Here is an 18051-nt window from a genome sequence, read left to right as displayed (position 1 = left end):
AGTAGCTAGATCTGAGCTGTGTAGCGGTTAGCAGTTATGGTATGAAGGTTTGGCTTGGAGAATTTGTTTTGCCTGGTCACAGACAGCTGTTGGGTTGTGCACAGAAGTCCACAAGCAAAGGGAAAAAGTTCAAATTTTGTTGTGTTACAGCCTGAATTTAAAATGGATTAAATTGAGATTTTGTGTCATTGATCTACACACAATACCCCATAATGTCAAAGTGGAAAAATGTTTTAGAAACAGTACATTTTTACAAATTCATAAAAAATAAAAAGCCTAAATGTCTTGAGTCAATACGTATTCAACTCTTTTGTTATGGCAGGCCTAAACAAGTTCAGGAGTAAAAATGCCGTTAATAAGTCACATACAGTGCATTTGGAAAGTATTCAGACCCCTTGACTTTTCCCACATTTTTTTAACGTTACAGCCTTATTCTAAAATTGATCAAATTAAATGTTTTCCTTATCAATCTACACACAATACCCCATAATGACAAAGTGAAAACAGGTTTTTAGAAATGTTTGCAAATGTATTAAAAATCAAAAACAGAAATATATTATTTACATAAGTATTCAGACACTTTGTTATGAAACTTGAAATTGAGCTCCGATGCATCCTGTTTCCATTGATCATCCTTGCGATTTTTCTGAGACTTGATTGGAGTCTAACTCTGGTAAATTCAATTGATTGGACATGTTTGGAAAGGCACACACTTGTCTATATAAGGTCTCACAGATGACAGCGCATGTCAGAACAAAAACCAAGCTATGAGGTTGAAGGAATTGTCGAGGCACAGATCTGGGGAAGGGTACCAAAATATTTCTGAAACATTGAAGGTCTCCAAGAACACAATGGCCTCCATCATTCTTAAATGGAAGAAGCTTGGAATCACCAAGACTCTTCCTAGAGCTGAACGCCCGGCTAAACTAAACAATCAGGGGAAAAGGGCAGGGAGTTGACTCACTCTGACAGAGCTCCAGAGTTCCTCTGTGGAATTGGGAGAACCTTCCAAAAGATCAAACCATCTCTGCAGCACTCCACCAATCAGGCCTTTATGGTAGAGTGGCCTAAAGGACTGGTCTCTGGTCTGATGAAACCAAGATTGAACTCTTTGGCCTGAATGCCAAGCATCACATTTGGAGGAAACCTGGCACCATTCCTACGGTGAAGCATGGTGGTGGCAGCATCATGCTGTGGGAATGTTTTTCAGCACCAGGGACTGGATGACTTGTCAGGATCGAGGGAAAGATTAATGGAGAAAAGTACAGAGAGGTCGTTGATGAAAACCTGCTCCAGAGCGCTCAGGACCTTGGACTGGGGTGAAAGTTCACCTTCCAACAGGACAACGACCCTAAACACACAGTCAAGACAACGCAGGAGTGCCTTTGGGACAGGTCTCTGAATGTCCTTGAGTGGCCTTTGGGACAGGTCTCTGAATGTCCTTGAATGTCCTTGAGTGGCAAACATTTCTAAAAACCTGTTTTCACTTTGTCATTATGGGGTATTGTGTGTAGGTTGATGAGGGAAAAAAACTGAATGAATCTATTTTAGAATAAGGCAGTAACGTAACAAAATGTGGAAAAAGTCAAGGGGTCTGTACACTTTCCAAATGCACTGTATTAAGTTGCATGGACTCACTCTGAGTGCAATAACAGTGTTTAACATTTTAAATGACTACCCCATCTCTGTACCCCACACATACAACTATCTGTAAGGCCCCTGCGTCGAGCAGTGAATTTCAAGCAAAGATTCAACCACAAAGACGAGGGAGGTTTTCCTATGGTTTGCAAAGAAGGGCACCTATCGGTAGATGGGTAAAAAAAAAGCAGCCGTTGTATATCCCTTGGAGCATAATGCAGCTATTATTAATATGACACTTTGGATGGTGTATTAATACACCCAGTCACTACAAAGATAGAGGAGACCTTCCTAAACAAGTTGCCGGAAAGGAAGGAAACCACTCTGGGATTTCACCAAGAGGCCAGTGGTGATTTTAAAACAGTTACAGAGTTTAATGTTTGTGATCGGAGATAACTGAGGATGGATCAACAACATTGTAGTTACTCCACAATACTAACATAAATGAATGCTGCAAAAAAATGTGGCAACGAAATAAACCTTTTGTTCTGAATACAAAGTGTTATGTTTGGGGCAAATCCAACACAACATTTTCAAGAATGACGGTGGTTGCATCATGTTATGGGTATGCTTGTCATCGGCAAGGGATTTTTTTAGGATAAAAAGAAAATGAATAGAGCTGTCACGTTCCTGACCTATTGTTCCTTTTTCTGTTATTTATTTAGTTGGTCAGGGCGTGAGTTGGGGTGGGTTGTCTTTGTGTGTTTTTGTTTAGTCTAGGGGTGTTGTATGTGTATGGGGTAGAGAAGAGTGAGGTTGTCTAGTTATGTCTATGGCTGCCTAGATTGGGTCTCAATCAGAGACAGCTGTCATTCATTGTCTCTGATTGGGAGCCATATTTAAGGCAGCCATAGGCAGTAGGCTTTTGTGGGTAGTTGTCTATGTTGAACGTTTGTTGCTTGTCTGTGCACTTACGTTATTTAGCTTCACGGTCGTTTGTTGTTTTGTTAGTTTGTATATAGTGTTCGTTTTGTGTTTTCTCTCTCTTCTCAATAAAAGAAGATGTATTTTGCACACGCTGCGCCTTGGTCCAATCTCTGTCAAGAAGACGATCGTGACAGAACTACCCACCAACCATGGATCAAGCAGCGTGAGAGGAACCAGGACTCGTGGACTTGGGAGGAAATATTGGACGGAAAGGGACCCTGGGCTCAACCAGGAGAATATCGCCGCCCCAAAGCTGAGCTGGAGGTAGCGAAAGCGGAGAGGCGGCGATATGAGGAGGCAGCACGGAAACAAGGCTGGAAGCCCGTAAGTCAAACCCAAAAATTTCTTGGGGGGGGGCTCTCGGGTAGTTTAGTTGGGTCAGTCGGGAGACGTGAGCCAACTCCTCCTGCTTACCGTAAGGAGCCGGTGAGGGCGGATTTGGAGGTGAGTGACGCAGAGACAGTAAAGGAGTTAATGGAGAAATTGGAGGAGAGAGTTATGAGGGATGTACTGGTTTGGTGCATGAGGCATGGCATTCGTCCGAATGAACGTGTTGGTGAGTTAATGTCACCGGGAACAGCTCTCCATACTCGTCCTGAGGAGCGTGCTAGCCGTCTGGTTAAGACAGTGCCTACAGCACGCACAAAGCCTCCTGTGCGTCTCCAGAGTCCTGTGCGTCCTGTTACTGCTCCTCGCACTAGCCCTGTGGTGTGTGTTCCCAGCCCAGTACCACCAGTGCTGACACCACGCACCAGGCTTCCAGTGCGTCTCCAGAGCCCTGTTCCTCCTCCACGCACTCTCCCTGTGGTGCGTGTCTCCAGCCCAGTGCCTCCAGTCCCGGCACCACGCACCAAGCCTCCTGTGCGTCTCCAGAGCCCTGTACGCATTGATCCTTCTCCCCGCACTCGTCCTGAGGTGCGTGCCCTCAGCCCGGTACCACCAGTTCCGGTACCACGCACCAGTCCTATAGTGCGCCTTGAGAACTCAGTGTGCCCTGTCCTTGCTCCCCGCACTAGCCTTGAGGTGCGTGTCTCCAGTCCGGTACCACCAGTTCCGGTACCACGCACCAAGCCTCATGTGCGTCTCCAGAGCCCTGTACGCACTGTTCCTTCTCCCCGTACTCGCCCTGTTGTGCGTGTCCTCAGCCCGGTACCACCAGTGCCGGTACCACACATCAGGCCTATAGTACGCCTTGAGAGTCCAGTGTGCCCTGTTGTTGTTCCCCGCACTAGCCTGAAGGTGCGTGTCCTTAGCCCGGTACCTCCAGTTCCGGCACCACGCACCAGGCCTACAGTGCGTCTCAGCCGGCCAGAGTCTGCCGTCTGCCCAACGGCGCCTGAACTGCCCGTCTGCCAAGCGGCGCCTGAACTGCCCGTCTGCCAAGCGGCGCCTGAACTGCCCGTCTGCCAAGCGGCGCCTGAACTGCCCGTCTGCCAAGCGGCGCCTGAACTGCCCGTCTGCCAAGCGGCGCCTGAACTGCCCGTCTGCCAAGCGCCGCATGAACTGCCCGTCTGTATTGAGCCTTCAAAGCCGCCCGTCTGCCATGAGCCTGCAAAGCCGCCCGTCTGCCATGAGCCTACAGAGCCGTCCGCCAGACAGGAGCCGCTAGAGCCTTCCGCCAGACAGGAGCCGCCAGAGCCTTCCGCCAGACAGGAGCAGCCAGAGTCTTCCGCCAGACCGGATCAGCCAGAGCCTTCCGCCAGACCGGAGCAGCCAGAGCCTTCCGCCAGACCGGATCAGCCAGAGCCTTCCGCCAGACCGGATCAGCCAGAGCCTTCCGCCAGACCGGATCAGCCAGAGCCTTCCGCCAGACCGGATCAGCCAGAGCCTTCCGCCAGACCGGATCAGCCAGAGCCTTCCGCCAGACCGGATCAGCCAGAGCCTTCCGCCAGACCGGATCAGCCAGAGCCTTCCGCCAGACCGGATCAGCCAGAGCCTTCCGCGAACCATGACCAGCCAGAGCCGTCAGCGAGCCATGACCAGCCAGAGCCGTCAGCGAGCCATGACCAGCCAGAGCCGTCAGCGAGCCATGACCAGCCAGAGCCGTCAGCGAGCCATGACCAGCCAGAGCCGTCAGCGAGCCATGACCAGCCAGAGCCGTCAGCGAGCCATGACCAGCCAGAGCCGTCAGCGAGCCATGACCAGCCAGAGCCGTCAGCGAGCCATGACCAGCCAGAGCCGTCATCCAGCCAGGATCCGCCAGAGCCGTCATCCAGCCAGGATCCGCCAGAGCCGTCATCCAGCCAGGATCCGCCAGAGCCGTCATCCAGCCAGGATCCGCCAGCCAGCCAGGATCCGCCAGCCAGCCAGGATCCGCCAGCCAGCCAGGATCCGCCAGCCAGCCAGGATCCGCCAGCCAGCCAGGATCCGCCAGCCAGCCAGGATCCGCCATCCAGTCCGGAGCTGCCCCTTATCCTGGTGCTGCCCCTTATCCTGGTGCTGCCCCTTATCCTGGTGCTGCCCCTTAGTCTGGTGCTGCCCCTTAGTCCGGTGCTGCCCCTTAGTCCGGTGCTGCCCCTTAGTCCGGTGCTGCCCCTTAGTCCGGTGCTGCCCCTTAGTCCGGTGCTGCCCCTTAGTCCGGTGGGGTTAATTTGGAGGGTGGCCATTTGGAGGAGGCTACGAAAGCGGGTAGTGACTATGGTGGGGTGGGGACCACGACCAGCGCCAGAGCCGCCACCGTGGACAGACGCCCACCCAGACCCTCCCCTAGACTTTATGCTGGTGCGCTCGGAGTTCGCACCTTAAGGGGGGGGTTATGTCACGTTCCTGACCTATTGTTCCTTTTTCTGTTATTTATTTAGTTGGTCAGGGCGTGAGTTGGGGTGGGTTGTCTTTGTGTGTTTTTGTTTAGTCTAGGGGTGTTGTATGGGGTAGAGAAGAGTGAGGTTGTCTAGTTATGTCTATGGCTGCCTAGATTGGGTCTCAATCAGAGACAGCTGTCATTCATTGTCTCTGATTGGGAGCCATATTTAAGGCAGCCATAGGCAGTAGGCTTTTGTGGGTAGTTGTCTATGTTGAACGTTTGTTGCTTGTCTGTGCACTTACGTTATTTAGCTTCACGGTCGTTTGTTGTTTTGTTAGTTTGTATATAGTGTTCGTTTTGTGTTTTCTCTCTCTTCTCAATAAAAGAAGATGTATTTTGCACACGCTGCGCCTTGGTCCAATCTCTGTCAAGGAGACGATCGTGACAAGAGCTAAGCACAGGGAAAAACTGATTCAGTCTGCTTTCCAACAGACACTGAGAGACATATGAACCTTTCAGCAGGACAATAATCTAAAACACAAGGCCAAATATACACTGGAGTTGCTTACAAAGACGACATAGAATTTTCCTGAGTGGCCTAATTACAGTTTTACTTAAATTGGCTTGAAAATATTTAGCAAGACTTGAAAATAGCTGTCTAGCAATGATCAACAACCAATTTGACAGAGCTTGACACATTTTTTAAAGAATAATGGGCAAATATTGTACAATCCAGGTGTGCAAAGCTCTTAGAGACTTACCCAGAAAGACTCACAGCTGTAATCGATGTTAAAGGTGATTCTAACATGTATTGACTCAGGGGGTTGAAAACTTATATAATCAATATATATTAGTGTTTTATTTTCCATTAATTAAAACAATAAATGTAATTGTTCCTCCATTTTTTAAATATAGAATATTTTGTGTAGATAGATCATTGACAAATTCAATCCATTTGAATCCCACTTTGTAACAACAAAATATGGAAAAAGTCAAGGGGTGTTTATACTTTCAAAAGGCACTGTAGCTAAACACTGATCTCTGAACCTGGAAAAACTTTGCAGAGAGTGAACGATGACCGAGGAAAACACACAAGACTGATCGCTATAGCTTGCTCAACAAGTATATTATTCTTCCTGCTTTATCTAGCTCTTTTTGTGATATTTTACCTTGCCTCACTGGCTTGTTAGCGTCCTAGGTGGGTTGTCCCACGAAAAGCCATCCTTTAATGTTTTAAGTAGAACTTGTGCACCGTATTTAATGTAAAATCCTGTTATATTAAATTAATAGCGCTTTAATATAGACCACATAGAGAATTCAATAAAAAATTTTTTTTAATATGAATAAAGGATTGCTTAAAGTGCCAAAATGCATTATTTTGACATGTCCCTCCGTCATCCCTGTGTCACTTCTAGGAAGATTTTAACACACTTAATCCCAACATTTATCCAAGTTTCACCATCATTGTAAAGACTAAGTTATCTTGTTAGTTGACAGTCATTTCTGTGATTCGTGATTCATTTACGTCTGTCCCTCATTTTAAGGTCAAGACTGTTACGTGAACTGAACTCTCGTTAAGGTGAAACGATTCCTTTTTAAATCTTTTTTTCAAAAGTAACATTGAACATCTAATAGTCAAATTATAGAGTTGCAGGTGAGCTGGTGAGCTGGTTCTACCTTTTTTGGACATTTTCTGGTGTTTTGTGTTGGAAAACTGAGCAGGTCGAGCATAACACGTCAACCATGTTACCCATAGATAGACAGGCTAGAAATGTTTTAACAATTTCATTTTTTTGGTGAATTAGCATTCGGTTTCCACTCCCTGTTGCACACAAGCTTTCATTCCCCCTGTCACAAGAGGATGTACGGCTCATTTAAGAAGAAATCGTCAACCCTGTTACTTTATTTGGCATTTACTATAGTAATATTTCTTTTCACTTTTTGAGACTTTAAAAAAATAAATCTCTAATTTTTATATTTGGTTGAAATAAAATAAAAAATTGACCAAGTTACACTTCTCAAAAGGTACCGAATTGGTGGAACGACCCAGGTAATCAATGGCATCTGCGATGTTGTAGACGATATCCATTGGATTAAGTGTTTGCTTACTTGCATGAGCTGCATCTGTAGTCGGACTTGATCGCATTTGCTTATATGTAAACAGACCGGTTTGTGATTCTGAACTGCACTCGTAACTTTTCATGATGCGCCCGGGAAATGGGTCTGTTAGAATAATAGTACAGTACAGGCCAGATCATTCAGACAAGCACATGACTAAATAGTTCATTAGAGGTTTCCTCATTCAATTTGGTTCTAAGGGCAGAATGAAAGTGACATTCCTTCTGTCCTCAACCAATCACATTCCTTCTCCCACAGAACAAACTTGAAAGTGGAACATTTCAATGAGTGACTGAATAACAGAGTGAGTAAAAGAGAATGTACAGTATGTGAGTGATATCTCTAACCTCTGATCCTGTCTCTGACTCCTCTGCGAACTCACAGGCCTCCTCATACGTAGGGTACAGCTCTGTCCAGCCATCCTTCGTACAGTTCCTGAAGATGTAACCTGAGAAACAGATCAACCAATCAGAGGCCAGCCCTGAGGGTGTGAAGGAGGAGCCACCAGAGCTGGTAGCCTGCAGGTATTTTCTCAACTAGATTTGCTCACCTCCTGCATCCCATCTCCTCTGTCCTCTCTTGCCTCCTTTTGAAAAGGATCAAAGGTAATCGAGGAGAGGGAATGTGGACGGAAATCCACTTGTTTGAAATGAGACGGTCCTTCTCCACACACACTTTGTCATGGCAAATCACGTTTACAGGGGTGGAATCCCAAAATAAACGTGTAAAGTGATACAAACAAATTAAGAACATTTTGTAGATAGAACAATATGTTACATATGGTTTTCTGAAAATACAACAGCTGATTCAAAGAGGGTGTAGAAGATATGAAAACTCTTCCGCAGTATGATACACTGGTGCTTCCAAGCCAAAAGGAGGCTATCGAGGAGGCTATCGAGGAGGGGAAAACCATATTCTGTTTGCCTACTAACGATCTGACAGTCATCGACCACTCAACCACTTATCGGTTTCCCGAGTCATGGAGGAGAGAGGATGGACTTTTACCCAAATTCCTTATCCCCAGATAGAACTCAGGAGGGTCGCCAGTTCATTCTCCCCTCACATACAGTTGAATAAACAGACAGAACTGCAAAATGGCAGAATTCCTTCAGTTCTACAGATCAGAGGCATCATTCCCATATGGGGCACAGGGGCACTTGCCCCCTCAGATTCATCCTGTTTATATTTTGAACAAAAAAAAAATGTGTTTGTTTGTTTTTTCTCTGTAATACCACTAGCCACTTAGCAGTTTCATGAAGTTGGCTTAGCTAGCCCAGATAGGTTCCCAATCTCCTAACCTCATACCTAGCTACCAAGAAGCCATTTCAGGCTACTAATGAAGTTAGAGTAGCTAGCTTGTCTAACTATTTTAGCTGACATTTCTGCTGGCCAGGTTGGTAGACTTTAGAAAAGCAAGTAATAACTAAATGTACTGAGTAAAACTCACATTCCTTTCAATATGTTACCCAGATTTGAGCAGAGATGCAGAGAAGCATATTTTGTTTCTTTAAAAATAACCACCAGTCAGGATAGACAGTTCTAGAGGTATGCTTAGATATGCAGAAAAAAGTATATATATTTTTTGCAAAGACTTAAGCATAATAAATATGGCTCTAGAATGCAGGAAAAATCTGTTTCAGGTGTTTGAAAAATGCAAAATCCTCCAACGGACGGGGAGCATAAGCACCCTGCAGAACACCCCCCAGCCATCCTCACGTACTTTGTGCCCGTTTAGATTTTTGGGTTGCATGATGCCCCTGATAGAGTGCGTTGCAATAGTTAAAGAACAAAGACACAAAGCAATGAAAGTTTACAGTAAAACAGAGTTCAATACTTTATCATACTAGACAGTGAAATACTGTAGTTCAGAATGCAGCAGGCTAATTAATTGCCTAGGGACCTGTCTTCTCTCTGTTCTGTTTATTTCTTTATGATCATACTCATGTATATGATTGCATGTGTTGTGTTGTGTTGTCTTGGTGCTGCTGGTGTGTGTGTGTGTGTGCGTATGTGCATATGTGTGTGTGTGTGTGTGTGTGTGTGTGTGTGTGTGTGTGTGTGTGTGTGTGTGTGTGTGTGTGTGTGTGTGTGTGTGTGTGTGTGTGTGTTTTTGTCATGTTGATATGGGTTAAGGGATCAGAGGGCTGTGTGTTATTATTTCTACAGACTGATTAGATAGAGGATTAGATGCCCCACAGAGGGCAATGACAGAAGAGGAGGGTAGAGAGAGAGAGAGAGATAAGGGCCATAGTGGCAGGAAATAATGAACACAAATAAACACACACCAAACACATAGAGACTAGGGTTCGACTCCTGGCCAGGGCTACCCACAGAATTCCCAACAATATACTTGCATGGTTGGTTTCATTGACTCTTCCCTTTAACTGCCCCTAATTGACCCATTTTTAACTACAACTTCTTGGAGATCATCAACTTGAGCAAAGTGAGGTGTAGAATCACTGATCTATCAAGAGGCTCCCGAGTGGCACAGTGGTCCAAGGCACTGCGTCTCAGTGTTAGAGGTGTCACTACAGACCATGGTTCGATTCCAGGCTGTTTTACAACCAGCTGTAATTGGGAGCTTCATAGCGCGGCACACAATTGGCCCAGCACCGTTTAGGTTTTGGCCAGGGAAGGAGGTCATTGCAAATAAGGATTTTATCTTAACTGACTTGACTAGTTAAATAAAGGTTAAATCAAAAATCAAAAAATATGATTCCTTGTCAAATAATAGGTTTTGTGTGATTAAGATTCGCAGAGCTACGCCTCTGCGAATCTGTAATTGACAGCTTATGTCAATTACAGAACATTTACCATTGATTTTCTACCTGCAGCTACGCTAGTGGATAATGTTGGAAATACCGGTAAAAGCCCAGTGCCTCCCAGTACCTCCAGCACTGAGCTAGCCACGACACACCTTCACCATGAGGTAGCTGCTTGCTAGCTAACGCCCCACTAGCCTCACGGCTATAGAGTTATACTGTGCTCACCACCTCAGCCCCTCGTGCCGTGTTACTAACGGCGCCGGCGCTTCAATCCCTGGAAAGGCAGAGGTCTTTACTGCTTCCGTTTTCCAGAAATGTACAAAGCCTCAGCCCAAGTAATTAGAGACCTGAACGTGAACTCTTTATTGTTGGCTTATCAGGCTGAGTTACTGGGGGAGGTGGGGAAGCATCTGGACTCGGACACCCTGGATCCAGATGCTTGGGAGGAGATCTGTATGAATACAGACCTGAGCCTCCGTTCCTCCCATATTACCATCCAAGGCTGTGGTCATACCATGAGCCTAGTGGAGGTGGGAGAAAGGGTACTTTGGCTAAGCTTATCTAGCTTCAATGAGAAAGTGCACTATAAAAATGAGGTGTTCAAAAAGGGTTCTTCGAAGAACCTAAGGGTTCTTGGCACTGAAAATGGCCCCCAAAAGGTTCAGCCAAGAAGGGAAAGGGGGATACCTAGTCAGTTGTACAACAGCTAACCTCCTTAGCTGGTGGGGGTTCTTGCAGGCACCTAACCGCCTAACTGAAACATTTTGATTTGAATTTGAAAGGACAGCAGGTTAAGGCACTTAAATTGAGTAGATCTTTAAATGTTTCAGTTAAGGTTTGTCCCTTATATGATCTAAATTGATATTGTTTAATGATGATACCATCTATCTTTTCATATTTGTGCAAATCTTTCTAAAACAGACACTGGACACAATTCAATGGATATCAATCAACAAAGAGGTAAGAATATGTAGGCTATACGAATATCGTGAAGGTTAGCTGTATTGGGTGCAGATGACTGAACTGCTCACTTGTGTGTCTGTGTCTGCAGGTATACAGACAAGGAGGCATACACAGGTATGTCAATTGGTATTGGTATGTTATGCAGATCCCATTTACCATCTTCCTCCCTTATCTCTTCAATGAATATCCAATAGGCCTCTACATTATGGACAAGGTATGTGTATGAAAAACATCATCAAAACAGATTTATTTCATTCACATTCACCCCAAAAACCAAGGTATGAATACTGTTGTGTGTTTTGTCAATCTTATGTATAGTTGCATTTTTTGGGATTCACAGACTTCACCCTTCCTACATCTCTGATGAATATTGATGGATTCTGGGTACTAACTCTTAAACTTGGGATAGGGTTAATTATCAGGTATCCTATTGAAATATTGAGTGCTTAGGTTTAGAGGGTCAACACCAGAAGTTAATGGTTATCTGTAGGAGGAAAGTATATGGTGGAGGCAATTAAGCTTGGAATGTACTGAGAGTAGGGAAAGCGATCACATATGGCAGACATTGATAAGGGGAGAGAGCCATGGATTAGTGATGAAGGGTCAGGTCACGTTAAGGGACAAAGAAAAGTTTATGGCCCATAAACACAATACATAAAGATACAATGTTTGTTCAGATGAGTAGGAGGAGACTCAGCCTAGGAGGAAGGGTTACATATCAGTGCTTGTGTGAAATGTTGTGGTCTGATGCAGCTGTATTGACCCTCTGGGAAGAGTAAACTTGGTTTGAGCTTCCGTAGTGTCCGTTGTGTTTTATACTCTGAGAAATAGAACCTCACAATATAACAAGCAACCTGTTCAATCACCACGCACTGCAAAATCATTCTGGCTATGGATACGGAGAACATCAACACATTAACATCAACTTCGCCAGAGGAAATACCCATTGGACTTGGGGCTCTGCATATTAGCATTTTTTGTCTTCTACTTTGCCACTAAAATCATATTAAACTGAGAAATAAAATATTGTGTTATTGTTACGCATATTATTATCATTAATAATATCAGGGGTATTTAAAAGATGGACCCCAAAAAGTTCTTCAAAAGTTTCTTTGAGGATCCATTAAAAGGGGTTATTTGAAGAACTTATAGGGGTTCCCCCACAGTTTCAATTTGAAGAACCCCTAAAGGGTACTCCAGGAACCTTTTATTTTTAGAGTGTGGACCTCCTGGATGCCCCAGGGACACACAAGGAATTGTTCGGCCCGACTGTGACATGCACAAAAAGGAAAGGGGAAGCCTTTAAAGGTCCCAAACTGTCATTCTGATTCCCATGTACCATTGGATGAACATGAGGGAGGCTGGGCAACGGGTTCAACCAAATCTGAGCTGCTATACTGTTGCAGCTATCATCCGGATATTTCAAAATGAGAACCGGTAAGTAACTGTAGGTGCTGTAGTCTTACTGGTACAGTAATATGTACTGTTCTTTCATAATGAGAAGGATCTATCACTAAAACCATTCAAATGTTTTTACAGAACTGCAAGAAAACCAATATCTGGTGCAAGAGTGTTTACCCCAGAGCAGGAGACCCACATTGTAAATATGGTCATTGCAAATAACTGCATCAGACTTAGAGACCTGCAGGACCACATAATGGCAAATAACATCATATTCCAAAACGTCAACAGAGTGAGTCTCTCTGCATTGTCTCGTCTACTTAAAAGCAACAGAATTAGGATGAAGCAGCTGTACAGAGTCCATTTCGAAAGAAACTCAGACCGTGTAAAACAACAGAGATATGAATATGTGCAGGTAAGCTATACTATCCTATCATTGGTACTGGATCTGGAAGTGTATGGTGCTACATCATATTGACTGATCCCTGTCTTTTCGTACTGTGCTACATTGTTTTGTCTTGTCTCTTTCAGAGAGTCATGGAGCTAAAAGTGCATCATGAGCTAATATAAGTGGCGAGGCAGGTTTTAATCTCGCAAAAACAAGGGGCCGCGGCAGAAATATCATCGGACACCGTGCCATCATCAACGTCCCGGGACAACGTGGTGGCAACAGAACAATGTGTGCGGCTATTAGTCAAAACGGCGTCCTCACCATGATGCAATCCTAGGCCCATACGACACTGCACACATTATCACATTTCTGGACACCCTCCACAACAGACTAATCCCTAATGACAAGGGGCCAGAGCAGCCCAGATATGTTATCATCTGGGACAATGTTAGTTTCCACCGGGCTGCTGTGGTCCGCAATTGGTTCACAAGTCACCCACTTTTCATTGCACTCAATCTCCCCCATACTCTCCGTTCTTGAATCCTATTGAAGAATTCTTCTCTGCACGGCGTTGGAAGGTGGATGATCGCCAGCCCCACCAACTCATACCCTTTTTACAGGCAATGGAGGAGGCTTGTGGAGACGTTGATCAGGTGTATGCCAGGCCTGGATAAGGCACTCCAGGCGATACTTCCCACGCTGCCTAGCTCAAGACAACATCTCATGTGATGTGGATTAGTCTTTTTTTCCAGCACAAATGTTTTTGTTTTCTTCAACAGCGTTTTTTTTGTTTGAGAAGTGTTGAGAATTTAAAAAAAAACTTTTCCCCCTTATTTGTACTGATAGTGTGTTATGTTCGGAATACACATCCATACTTTACACATTTGGATACCTGTGTGTATGTGTATTTACTACATGTATGACTATACTTTATTGAAAACTGCTATGCCCTGCACACAGAAAAGTGTTTTTCATTTATACTATCAGTGTGTAGTTGGTGCTTTGTGTGCTTATTCAAATGGGTTGTGTGTACTGTATTGACGCAAAAACATCATTTTTAAAAGAGTTTGAAGAGTTTTGCAAGAATTGTTTACTTTTGCCAGAGATGTATACTGTTTTGCTGGTTTGGTGTAAGGTTTTGTGGTTAGTGTGTAGAGTTTTGCAAAAATAGCCTATAGTTTCAAAGATAGTGCCTAAGCAATCAGAAAAAAATGTACTTCAATTTCTGTGCATTTTGTTATTTTCATGTTTTACGTACTAGTTCTATTATGTGTTTATGCTGCAACTCTTAATTGGGTGTGAATAGTCGTACATTCAGATGTTGGCTGATATTCTTTGCTTTGTTTTCTATACACAGTAAGCACATGGCATGGCTGCCAATATTGCATTATGGGAGTGCGTGCTGGTTAGGCTCCGTAAACATCATCTACAGTAGGTGGATGTTGTGTTATTCATTCATGGCTGTGTGTTCTGTATCATCTGCACATAGTGTTATGGCATGGTTGCTATTATTGCAAGAGCACACAGTGAGGTTGTGGTTACCTAGAGGGCAACACTAGCTACTCCTTCCACGGCATCTGCTGGAGCATTGCAGTACGATGGCACATCATTTTAGGATAGTAGTAAGCAAGTTTATGTGCGTTATCATGCATGCTTGTACATAGTGCGTATGCAGGCATCTTATACCCTGATGCAGCTCACTGAGCGAGACTCATATTGTCACGCCCTGACCTTAGAGAGTCATTTTATTCCTCTATTTGGTTAGGTCAGGGTGTGATTTGGGGTGGGCATTCTATGTTCTCTATTTCTTTGTGTTTGGCCGAGTGTGGTTCCCAATCAGAGGCAGCTGTCTTTCATTGTCTCTGATTGGGGATCATACTTAGGCAGCCCTTTTTCCCTCCAGTGTGGGATCTTGTCTTTGTTTTGAGTGCATGTAGTTTGCACGACGAAGCTGTTCGGTCGTTGTATTGTTTTTTGGTGTACATTTAAAATAAAGAAGAATGTACGCCCACCACGCTGCACCTTGGTCTCCTTCCGACGAAATACGTTACACATATCTACCAACTTGTGCTGTTCCAAATGTGTGGGTTCTACATGAACTGTTCAGCAGTCAAGTAGAAGGATCTCTTGTGCTACTTGATAGGTGTTCAGTCTGTCATCGGCTAAACATTTCTGGGTCTTTTCAGTATATTCAAAGAGGTACAGCCTCATTTTAAATTGATACCTCTGCTTAACCCTCACCTTTCCTCCTCAGATTTTAAGTTATCACACTGGACCTTAGTGGGGAAGCTTACGCGTATAGCTGTGCGATGACTAATCAAGGCTTGCTATAGTTTCAGCGTGTTGGATGGGCTGTTGATACTACCATCATCTAGCATGTGCCGGGCTTGCTAAACACCCACATGGTGATCAGTGTTGACGATCAAGCATTCATTGCCTCTAACGGGAAGGATCTGTTAGCGGTTATTCAGAAAATGCAGGCTGATCTAGTAATCTATGGGGTCTGTTTCTTTCGTTATCAAGTCATCATTTTATTATACTCTCATGGCTTACCAGCATATACCATTAGACATTAGCCTTCAGCTCAGGTAAACTATTTGTAGGTCTAGGTTTTGATTATCAGGTCACTCTCCCTGTGCACGCTGAGCAATTTCAGTAAGACATTAGGCTGTTTAGATAAGGTGGGTACGTAGCTAATGTTATTTGCGGTTTTGGGGGATTGTTAGTAATACTGTATGTTTTATGTTATGTGATGGTATGTCATGGCTGAGTTATGCCGCTCTGCAGAAGTCTACTGTATGGTCTTCTCTCTGTAAAATGTCTTCTGTTATATAACCACATATGCCTTTTCTATTCCAATTTCAGTCGGGCAAATGCGCCTTATCATGCTCCAATAGCAGGGTTTCAGTTCACCTTGGGCGTCAGGACCCTTCAGCACGCAGCCTGCTCAAGAATCCATCTGTCTGCCTACTCTTCATGGCCTACGGAGAAGCAGCGAGCATGCATATGAGAGTTTCTCTCCTCTCTCTCAGTAGTTTGTGTTCACGTTAAGGCAACAGTGTTGGGTTGACATTACACTTTTCCAGAGGCGGTCCATATGACTTTAGGGGTTCTTCAGTCTGAATACACTAAACGTTCCTTCCCTTTACTTTTGTATGATCGCTTAGGTTCTGTTTGCATTATGGACTCTCACTTGTGGAACATTGTCATCGTCACCAGAACTAACACCGCTTTGTCCTCTCTTTCATGTTATGCGGCCTGCATGCTGAACACGGGCAGCACCTGGCGAACCTCTGTTCAATATTTATCACCGATGCTGGCAAACGAGATATTGGTTTTCATCACGGCTCCGTCTCCTCTGCCAACGCTGCGGGCTATCCCCTGAGATATACGCAGCCATTCATTTTGCATTGGCGCTGCTTCAGCGGCTTCTCTATCTGTCCCTGCATCCACACTGAAGATCATAGGGCGTGGTCTTCTACTTCCTACGAACGCTATATTAGATTAAACGCCAAGGAGATTTTGGATGCCAAAAGTGATGAGTTCATCTGCGAGATCCCGTGATTTATATAGTTCACTATGTCGGCGTTCAGCCCACAGTCAATAGCTTCGCTTCGGTTGTCCTCGTAATGAAGTTCAGTGCATATCAGTACAGGTGGTTGGCTGGGTGCTTATTACTTAGGTTGCTTATAGTAGATATTTCATGCAGACCACAGATGATTAGGCTACTCATGTAGTTCTGTTCTTTAGGGTGGCTGGGTTCACACTGCTACTTGGCAGATAGGCAGTTGTGCCAACATTAAGCTCATCTTGCCTCAAGCGAGGGTACCCAGCTGTACATAACATGGGATAGATAGGAGTTATACGTCGCTCAGTATGCACAAATGGTTAACATTATTTTATTTATTTTTAAAATACTTTTTACCCCCTTTTCTCCCCAATTTCGTGATATCAAATGGGTATTTACAGTCTTGTCCCATCGCTGCAACTCCCGTACAGACTCGGGAGAGGCGACAGTTGAGAGCCATGCATCCTCTGAAACACGGCCCTGCCAAGCCGTGCATGCGCCCGGCCTGCCACAGGAGTCGCTAGAGCCGTTTGCTGCTACTACTACCTAACTACAGTACCACTCAAACGTTTTGACACATCTACTCATTCAAGAGTTTTTATTTATTTTTACTGTAATAGGTGTTCAAACCTTTGACTGGTACTGATATTTCAGGCTTTTTAGTACTTTTGTGTTTAAGTTCTTTTTAATTGAAGATGTATTATTTCAATAATTATCCCTTCTTCTAATATTGTCATTTATCTATTTATAACTACTATGAATAGAAAGTAAAATACTAATTATTTTACAACATTCCCTATCTTGAATGGTAAGGTATATTTGTAGATTATTTCTTTATCAAGGAATGTATTTGATTGTTTTCCTGTTGTGTTTTACCATGGATAGTATTGGGTGTTCAGTTATTAGACACATCGATGGGAACTTTGTATTCTTTAGAATAGCCATGGAGTAGTCTTGGTGTCTCGGAACAGTTGGTTATTTAAGTGATAATGCCAGAGAAGCTGGAGTTTGGTGGATATATTGGCACGGGTGTTGTTAGGCCCGAGACGAAGTCAAGCGCCGGCAAACCATGCCAATGTATCCTGCAAGCACCGGCGTGGAGGGCATTATCACTTTTATACAATGGGTTAACAACATCAAATAATGATTGACATATTTTCATTAAAAACGTTTTGATTCATTTATTCATACTATTTCATCCTTCCACAAGATATAGTCCCGACACAAATCTAGGGTTGCTACCCAAGCCAGCTGCATTTTCTTTCTATCGGTTCGGTTGCCAGAGACACGACCCAGTCGTTCAGTCTTTTTGTTCTGTATTTGTTCTGTACCCAGTCGTTTGTTGTTAATGTTCCATTGCCATACTGGCTGGCAACGTTCTTATCCCTTGCTTGCTAGCTAGCCAACTATGGCTAACTTACAGTCACGTCAAACAGTGCAGCCAGAATAACAACAAAGTAGCTGAGTTTCAAGTTCCTTGGTGTCCACATCACCAACGATCTATCATGGTCCAAACACACCAAGACAGTCATGCAGA

The 18051-nt window shown here is 44.3% G+C and overlaps 1 pseudogene; it reads right to left on the bottom strand.

The window, feature by feature from the left end:
* The window catches only part of LOC139578703 (pituitary adenylate cyclase-activating polypeptide type I receptor-like), an 86572-nt pseudogene that overhangs the window by 18098 nt on the left and 50423 nt on the right, over positions 1-18051 (bottom strand).

The sequence above is a fragment of the Salvelinus alpinus genome, chromosome 6 (genome assembly GCF_045679555.1).
Source record: "Salvelinus alpinus chromosome 6, SLU_Salpinus.1, whole genome shotgun sequence".
NCBI lineage: Eukaryota > Metazoa > Chordata > Actinopteri > Salmoniformes > Salmonidae > Salvelinus > Salvelinus alpinus.
Note: the sequence above shows the minus strand (reverse complement) of the source record. Positions and strands in the feature narration are given on the sequence as shown.